The following is a 9,029-nucleotide window of genomic DNA, read 5'->3' as shown; positions in this document are numbered from 1 at the left end:
TCTCAACCTTCTTCTTTGTTTTTTGTTTTTTGTTTTTTTCAAATAGAGCCTTTTTAAAAAAAGATTTATTTATTTGACAGAGAGAGAGAGCACAAGTAGGGGGAGCCTCAGGCAGAAAGAGGGAGAAGCAAGCTTCCTGCTAGGCAAGGATCCCCAAGTGCAGTTTGATCCCAGGACAGCAGACACTTACCCAACTGAGCCACCCAGGTGCCCCTCCTCTCAACCTTCTTGAATAAAATAATTTAAAGAGAAAAAAAGAATCCAAACCATTTTCCCCTGAGCTCCTACCTGATTATCAAGTGCAATGAAGGAACAAGTTTAGATCTTTGTGTGTGCAGCTCGCCCTGAGACAGGCAAACCTTGAACATTATCTGAGCTTTTCATGGGGTTGCATCCAAAAACAGCATGATGGGATGATCTGCTCTCATCATACTTACCCTAACTCTCAATTTTAAGTATGTGCCCTAAAACAGAGTTATACAGCAACGCAAAGGAGGGATTTAGGACCCGACTCCCGATCCTTTCACTCCCGATGTCACACCTAGAGGGTCTGCAGTCCTGACTTGCTGCCCTCAACGTGTAGAGTACCTAGAAAGAAGCTTCTCCCTGTTGCCAGGATCTCGGAGTCTGAGCAAGCACGCAGTGCACAACCCTCAGCCTATACACAGTATCCCAGCGCCTCTGCAAGCATGGCCATTGCTCGTGCATTGAGAGCCCCCGGCTGCAAATCCCCCCACTCACAGGGCGGGCTGAGAACCCGGTTGGTTGGGCTGCATCACGGGGCTGTAGGTGGCAGGCAGAGACCCCAGCCAGCCAGAAACTAGCCCCGATTGCGCTCTGAGTGACAAGAGCAGCGGTCCCCAAAAGCTTCAGCACTTTAGGACACACCTGCCTTGTGCCACATCTCTTCCCCTTCCAGGTCGGTGGCCTCTGCTTGGGGACACCCTGCCTCTGAGATGTCCTTATTCAGCGTTCCTCCTTTTTAACTCTTGGTGCTGCACTGCCGTGAGGGAATGAAAGCTCTGGGCTGGAGAACTCCTGGCAGGATATATTGGCAAGGCTGTGGGGGAACCAGGAATGGGAAACCTGGTTGATGGGATGAAAATGCACTTAGGCACAGAGTGAAGAAAGCAGAGCTGAGCAAGGGACAGGGCTCCGGATGGTAGATCCCAGGCTCAGTGCCTCCTAGAGGCTACATACAGATAGCCCCTGCTGAGACCCAGTTGGGAACTTTGGGGCTCAGTGGTGTAGGCCCTGAGTTTTGGCCACAGGTTTTTCACTGGAGGTGCAGAGCCAAAATGGTGAGGGCAACATCATAGAGACTGTGTGGCAGGAGGTTGGACTCTGCCACTTGAGGCTGTTGTAGGTGACTGCTCTGCTCTAAGGGACCGCGGACTTTGACAGAAATGTGATTGCCCCCATGACTCGAGGTTTCTAACAAAAGAACCTCGAATCATTTATAAATAGAATCATTTATAGATATACGTGTCCTTGGACTGCATTTTTCTGATGAGAGAACCAACCATACCATTCATCAGTACAGTGGTGACTGCAGAATGGCTGAGAAATGACCTACTCTAGTAGCCAGTTTCGTAGCCACCTCACTTTGCTGGCTCAGCACTTGTCCCCTGGTTGCCAGGTTGCCTTAAGCCTGCAAAGCCTACATTCATTCCTTACTCTGAGTTCTTTGGTGGCTACAAAACACAGGCTGCTGCTGTGTGAGAGGAATCAGGTGCTAGCACCTGAGGGTGCTAGGGTGGCTCCCAGCAGTTTCAAGCTTTACTTTGTCATTCTCTCTAGAGGAACTCATCCCTCAAGCATTCTTTGAACTTGTAAGAAGTACCTGATGGTGAGTTCGGGGCCAAGGTTAAAAAAAATTCTTCTTTTTGGGCACTTAGCACCAAGTCTGACATACCCATAGGCATTCAGCCAGTATTTGTTGAATGAATGGAAATGAATTTATTCTGGCAAATTCACCAGCCAGTCTCCCAACTACTACCACAATTCAAATTCCAGCCTACAGAAAATCCAAACTCAGGTAGAGCAGCATTCTGCTTGGTTTTATAATTGTTGAGTGCTGAAATTTCAGACAGACTATTCTCGTTTTTTTGTTTGTTTTTGTTTTGTTTTGTTTTTGATATGGAGGGTTGGTTTCTTGAGGGAACTTTCCAGCAAAAAGACAGGGAAATAAGAGCTACCCCAAGAATTCTTTGTAAAATCTAAGTTCTCCTAGTGTGAAATACACAACTATTCTCCTCTGAGACCTTTCCTAATTTACTGAAGAATTTAGAAGTAGGAGTGTGTTCACTGCTTAGATTATGTCCTGCTATCCCTGACACTTCTCCAAACTTTAGGACTACATAGTACATGAACTAATAAAATTTACCAAAGAATATATTGATTTAACAATATTCATCTGATTATTTGACCCTTTACTTTATGATCTTATTTTAGAACTTTAAAGCTAGAATCAGTGTCAGTTTGGAAATAATCTTGTTTTACAACAAGCTGAGAAACTCTCTTATTTCCATTCTTTTAAATAAGTTTTCAGTGCTTTCTGATTTCAAATATTTTAACTTATGATTTTTCAGGGTGTGCCATAGTTTTGTGTCTGGTTGAAAACTATTATATAAACTTCTGTGCCTTTACAAGGGTCACACCTATAAAGTTGCTCCTTTTATTCTACACAATTTGAGTATGATAGAGACTCAACAACACCAAAACCACAACAATAACCACTGCAGCAGTAGTAAATACAACATGACAAATTCATTCTCTTTTGCCTGGGGTAGATTTGGAGCTGTCATACTACTGGAGAATCTCAACGGAAAATTGATCACACTGCATTCCACATATAAGTTGTTCAGAAGACATAATAGCAAGTAAAAGGTGAATAGACTAAAATCAACAACATTTTCTGCAACGCTATGAGAGGTGAGGACTTACAGGCAAATTGCTGTCACCATGAATGGAGAGATATCCAGGAGAAAACACAGAGGGTCAGACCTCAACCTGGAACCACTGCTGCGGAGGAAAACATGATCCGTCACTGAGGAATTGCTGGAGGCTCAGCGTGAGCAGCTCTGCACATTAAAAACTCCCAGGGTGCTCAGTCATACACCACTCTCCCCCAGTTGTGAGTTTTCTTCCAGGAGCTGGACTAGATTCTCACAGTGAAATATGGGAGACAAACCCCCTGGTGCTTCCAGCAGTGAGAGGATGGGAGGAGAAAAGGCACCATTTTGAAATACACCAGAGCCTTCTGTTTTTCTTATAAGGCCTGCCTCAGGAGAAGCTCGTTAAGCAGATCCTGATTCGCTGGGGCATATTCAGAACCTAATTGACCTGCGAGAATGGAAATTCCCAACTATATTCAGGTCTAGCTTCCCAATTCGGGGAAGGGAAATACCCAACTTCAACCCACTCTAGCCACTTCTACTACCTTAAGGGGAAAGAAAAAATCAGAACCACTGGCGAAGCTCACAGTCCGGAGGCATAGGCTCGCTAAAAGCCTGGGATGCTAGCATGCTTCCTTCCCCCCACACCTCCCCACCACATTCCTAAAGGCTTATTTACAGCAGTTCCTTCCACCTGGTACATCATGTCTGCCTATCAGGAAGGCACACTGAGAGCTAAAAACCCTACTATATAGAGCAAGTTGAAGAAGCGGACATGGCAGAGATGTTGGAACCATCAGACAGGGAATTTAAAACAACCATGATTAATATGCTAAGGTCTCCGATGGATAAAAAAGACCCTATACAAGAACAGGTGCACAATGTGAACAGAGAAATGGAAATCTAAGAAAGAACCAAAGAAGAAAAACTAAATATTAAAAAAAACCTACCACTTTCTTCAGAGAGTTGGAACAAATCATCTTAAGATTTGTGTGGAATCAGAAAAGACCCCGAATAGCCAGGAGAATTTTAAAAAAGAAAACCATAGCTGGGGGCATCATAATGCCAGATTTCAGGTTGTACTACAAAGCTATGGTCATCAAGACAGTGTGGTACTGGCACAAAAACAGACACATAGATCAATGGAACAGAATAGAGAATCCAGAAGTAGACCCTCAACTTTATGGTTGGTCAACTAATATTTGACAAAGCAGGAAAGACTCTCCACTGGAAAAAAGACAGTCTCTTCAATAAATGGTGCTGGGAAAATTGGGCATCCACATGCAGAAGAATGAAACTAGAACATTCTCCTACACCATACACAAAGATAAACTCAAAATGGATGAAAGATCTAAATGTGAGACAAGATTCCATCAAAATCCTAGAGGATAACACAGGCAACACCCTTTTTGAACTTGGCCACAGCAACTTATTGCAAGATACATCCATGAAGGCAAGAGAAACAAAAGCAAAAATGAATTATTGGAACTTCATCAAGATAAGAAGCTTCTGCACAGCAAAGGATACAGTCAACAAAACTCAAAGACAACCTACAGAATGGGAGAAGATATTTGCAAATGACCTGTCAGAGAAAGGGCTAGTATCCAAGATCTATAAAGAACTTATTTTATTAAACTCAACAGCAAAGAAACAAACAATCCAATCATGAAATGGGCAAAAGACATGAACAGAAATCTCACAGAGGAAGACATAGACATGGCCAACAAGTACATGAGAAAATGCTCCGCATCACTGGCCATCAGGGAAATACAAATCAAAACCACAATGAGATCCCACCTCACACCAGTGAGAATGGGGAAAATTAACAAGGCAGGAAACAATAGATTTTGGAGAGGATGTGGAGAAAGGGGAATCCTCTTACACTGCTGGTGGGAATGTGAACTGGTGCAGCCACTCTGGAAAACTGTGTGGAGGTTCCTCAAAGAGTTAAAAATAGATCTTCCCTGACCCAGCAATTGCACTGCTGGGGATTTACCCCAAAGATTCAGATGCAGTGAAATGCCAGGACACCTGCACTCCGGTGTTTCTAGCAGCAATGTCCACAATAGCCAGACTGTGGAAGGAGCCTCGGTGTCCATCGAAAGATGAATGGATAAAGAAGCTGTGGTCTATGTATACAATGGAATATTCCTCAGCCATTAGAAATGACAAATGCCCACCATTTGCTTCGACATGGATGGAACTGGAGGGTATTTTGCTGAGTGAAATAAGTCCATCGGAAAAGGACAAACATTATATGGTTTCATTCATTTGTGAAATATAAAAAATAGTTAAGGGAATAAAGGGGAAAGGAGAAAAAATGAGTGGGGAGTATCAGAAAGGGAGACAGAACATGAGAGACACCTAACTCTGGTACTGGAACAAGGGGTAGTGGAAAGGGAGGTGGGTGGGGGTTTGGGGTGACTGGGTGATGGGCACTGAAGGGGGCACTTGGTGGGATGAGTGCTGGGTGTTATGCTATATGTTGGCAAATTGAACTCCAATAAAAAATTAAAAATAAATAAAAATAAATAAAACCCCCCACCATAACAGAAATGAGGAATTTTTTTTGGTGGGCATATTAGTAGGCTGGGCATAGCTGAGGAAAGAGTCTATGAGCTTGAGTGCTTCTCAATGAAATCTTCTAAAACTAGGGGGCGGGGCCAGATGGCGGAGGAGCAGTGTCCTCACCTGGCCCCAGCAACTTACCTGGATAACTTTCCAAACATCCTGAACACCTACGAATTCGACCTGAGATTTATTTTTTTTTTAATTTTTGTTTATTTATGATAGTCACAGAGAGAGAGAGAGAGAGAGAGAGGCAGAGACACAGGCAGAGGGAGAAGCAGGCTCCATGCACCGGGAGCCCGACGTGGGATTCCATCCCGGGTCTTTAGGATCGCGCCCTGGGCCAAAGGCAGGCGCCAACCCGCTGCGCCACCCAGGGATCCCTCGACCTGAGATTTAAAGAGAGAACAGCTGGAACGCTACAGAGAGAAGGGTTTTTGCTTCTAGCAAAGTAGGAAGGCAAAAAAAAAAAAAAAAAGAATCCAGTTGGGGAGGGGCCCCGCGAGGAGCCGGGCTAAGGGGGGCGGTGGGAGCCTGGGGACAGCAGAGCCCAGCCCCGAGAAGCGGGAGCTTTAACAATCTGCACCGGATTCTTCCCGGAGGGAAAGGCGCTCAGCAGGGAAACCGGGCAGGACCGCAGGAGGGGTGGTGGGCCCCCCAGGTTCCTGGGGTCACTAACAGAGGAGGGGCACCGGGGGGGGGGAGAGCGCACCCACGCAGCCGAGCGCAGTAAAGGGCTGGAGCCCGCGCCTGGTGGGGCCCCGGGGAGAAGCGGGTCGGTCAGGCGGGGGCTCCAGGTGGAGGGGGCCGTGCCCTGCTGCCTTCGGGGCCCCTCAGGAGCCCGATTCCAGCAGCACAGGCCCTGGATCCCAGGGCGCCAGGGGACACAGCCCAGCATCCTTCGCTACCCCCAGGACAGGCGGAGGCAGGAGGGCCCAGGACAGCGAGGATGCTCCTGCCGCTGGGCACCCCGAGCTGTGCAGGTCAGCACCCCCCGCCCCGGGAGCACCCAGCCAGTGTAGACTGGGAGACTGCGATAGTTACTGGGGGAGCTGACTCCAGCGCTGGAGAGCTGGCCGCCGCCAGTGTGGTTGTTCCTCCTGGTGTCACCCTGTGCCTGGGAGACCTGGGGCCACCAGGGGACAGAGGCCTCACGGGGTCAACAGCTCCCACTAAGCCCAGCACCCGGCGGGGGAGGGGCGGGGCATCTCCCCAGGTGCACACACCTGAGAATCAGCACAGCAGGCCCCTCCCCCAGAAAACCAGCTGGGAGGACAGGGAAGAGCAAGTTCTTGGCCGAGCAGCGCTGGATAGCTCCAGGGGAAGTCAAGGGATTTACAGTATATAGAACTAGAGAGTAACCCTCCTCTCCCCCACCTTTTTCCAGTACAACTTGTTTTTATATCAGACTAAAAATTTCCAATATTTTTTCTTTTCCCACCTTAACTACAATATTTTAGCAACTTTTCATTTTTAATTTTCTTCCTTTCTGACTTTCATATATCTATAATTAGATGTCTTAGATATATTTTCCACTTCTAGATTCCCTTCAACATACTCTATTTAATTTTGGGAGATATACGAGATATGTTTTTCTGCTTTGTGTTTTTGTTTTCTCTGCCTCATTTTGTTGTACAATGGTGAAAGTTAATACCTTCTAAAACATAACCAGCTTGCACCCAGAACCAAGTGGAATACTATGCTGGTTCATTCTGTGAGATTATATTTTCTCTTCACTCCCGTTCTGCCCTCTTCTTTTATCTCATTTATGTTTTGGTGGTCAATGGTGGGGCTCTCTACAAGTATTGCTGGTTTATGTAAATTTGGGACTGAGCATCTTCTAACATACAGAACTTAATACTCAGAACCAAGAGGATCATCCCCTAGAATCCCTCAGGTAGACTACATTCTCCCTCCACTACAGTTTCATCACCACCACTATCTCCCAGTCCCCCCCCCCCCCGCTTTTTTTTTCACCTTTTTTTCCTCTTCTTTGGGATTCTTAGTCTTTTATTTTTTACTACTTTGTTTTAAAATTTGTTTTTCACTTTAGTGGTCCTTTTGTTTTATTTTGTTCTGATCTTTCTTTTCAATTTCTGGTCTCTGACCTTGGCAGAATCATCTAGGATGATTTACTTAGGTTGTGGTTTATATTCTTGACTCAGCCCACTCATACAGCCACTCTGCACTGAGCAAAATGACTAGAAAGAAGAACTAAGCACAAAAGAAAAAATCAGAAACAGTACTCTGCCACAGTTACAGAATTTGGATTACAATTTGATGTTAGAAAGCCAATTCAGAAGCACAATTATAAAGCTACTGGTGGCTCTGGAAAAAAGCATAAAGGAATCAAGAGACCTCATGACTGCAGAATATAGATCTAATCAGGCCAAAATTAAAGGTCAATTAAATGAAATGCAATCCAAACTGGATGTCCTAACGATGAGGGTTAATGAGGTGGAAGAAAGAATGAGCGACATAGAAGACAAGTTGATGGCAAGGAAGGAAGCTGAGGAAAAAAAGAGAAAACCAATTAAAAGATCATGAGGAAAGGTTAAGGGAAATAAATGACAGCCTCAGAAGGAAGAATCTACATATAATTGGGGTTCCAAAAAATGCCAAGAGGGCCAGAGGGCCAAAAAGCATATTTGAGCAAATCATAGCTGAGAATTTCCCTAATCTGGGGAGGGAAATAGGCATTCGATCCAGGAGATAGAGAGGTTCCCCCTGCCAAAATCAGTAAAAACCATTCAACACCTTGACATTTAATAATGAAACTTGCGAATTCCAAAGATAAAGAGAAAAATCCTTAAAGCAGTGAGAGACAAGAGATTCTTAACTTTTATGGGGAAAAATAACAGGTTAACAGCAGACCTCTCCACAGAGACCTGGCAGGCCAGAAAGGACTGGCATGATATATTCAGGGACCTAAATTAGAAGAACATGCAGCCAAGAATACTTTATCCAGCAAGGCTCTCATTCAGAATAGTAGGAGAGATAAAGAGCTTCCAAGGTAGGCAGAAACTGAAAGAATGTGTGACCACCAAAGCAGCTCTGCAAGAAATATTAAGAGGGACCCTGTAAAAGAAAGAAGAAAGCCCAAAGAAATAATCCACAGAAACAGGGACTGAATAGGTATTATGATGACACTAAATTAATATCTTTCAATAGTAACTCTGAACGTGAATGGGCTTAATGATCCCATCAAAACATGCAGGGTTTCGGACTGGATAAAAAAACAAGACCCATCTATTTGCTGTCTACAAGAAACTCATTTTATTTAGTTAATTTATTTTTTTATAAATATGTTCTAGATTTCTTTTTTGTTAAAGATTTTATTTATTTATTCATGAGAGACACAGAGAGAGAAGCAGAGATACAGGCAGAGAGAGAAGCAGGCTCCATGCAGGAAGCCTGATGTGGGACTCGATCCCAGGACTGGGATCACGCCCTGAACCAAAGGCAGACGTTCAACTGCTGAGCCACCCAGGCATCCCAAGAGACTCATTTTAGACCTAAGGACACCTCCAGCCTGAAAATGAAAGGTTGGAGAACCATTTACCA

The sequence above is a fragment of the Canis lupus genome, chromosome 23 (assembly GCF_048164855.1).
Source record: "Canis lupus baileyi chromosome 23, mCanLup2.hap1, whole genome shotgun sequence".
NCBI lineage: Eukaryota > Metazoa > Chordata > Mammalia > Carnivora > Canidae > Canis > Canis lupus.
Note: the sequence above shows the minus strand (reverse complement) of the source record.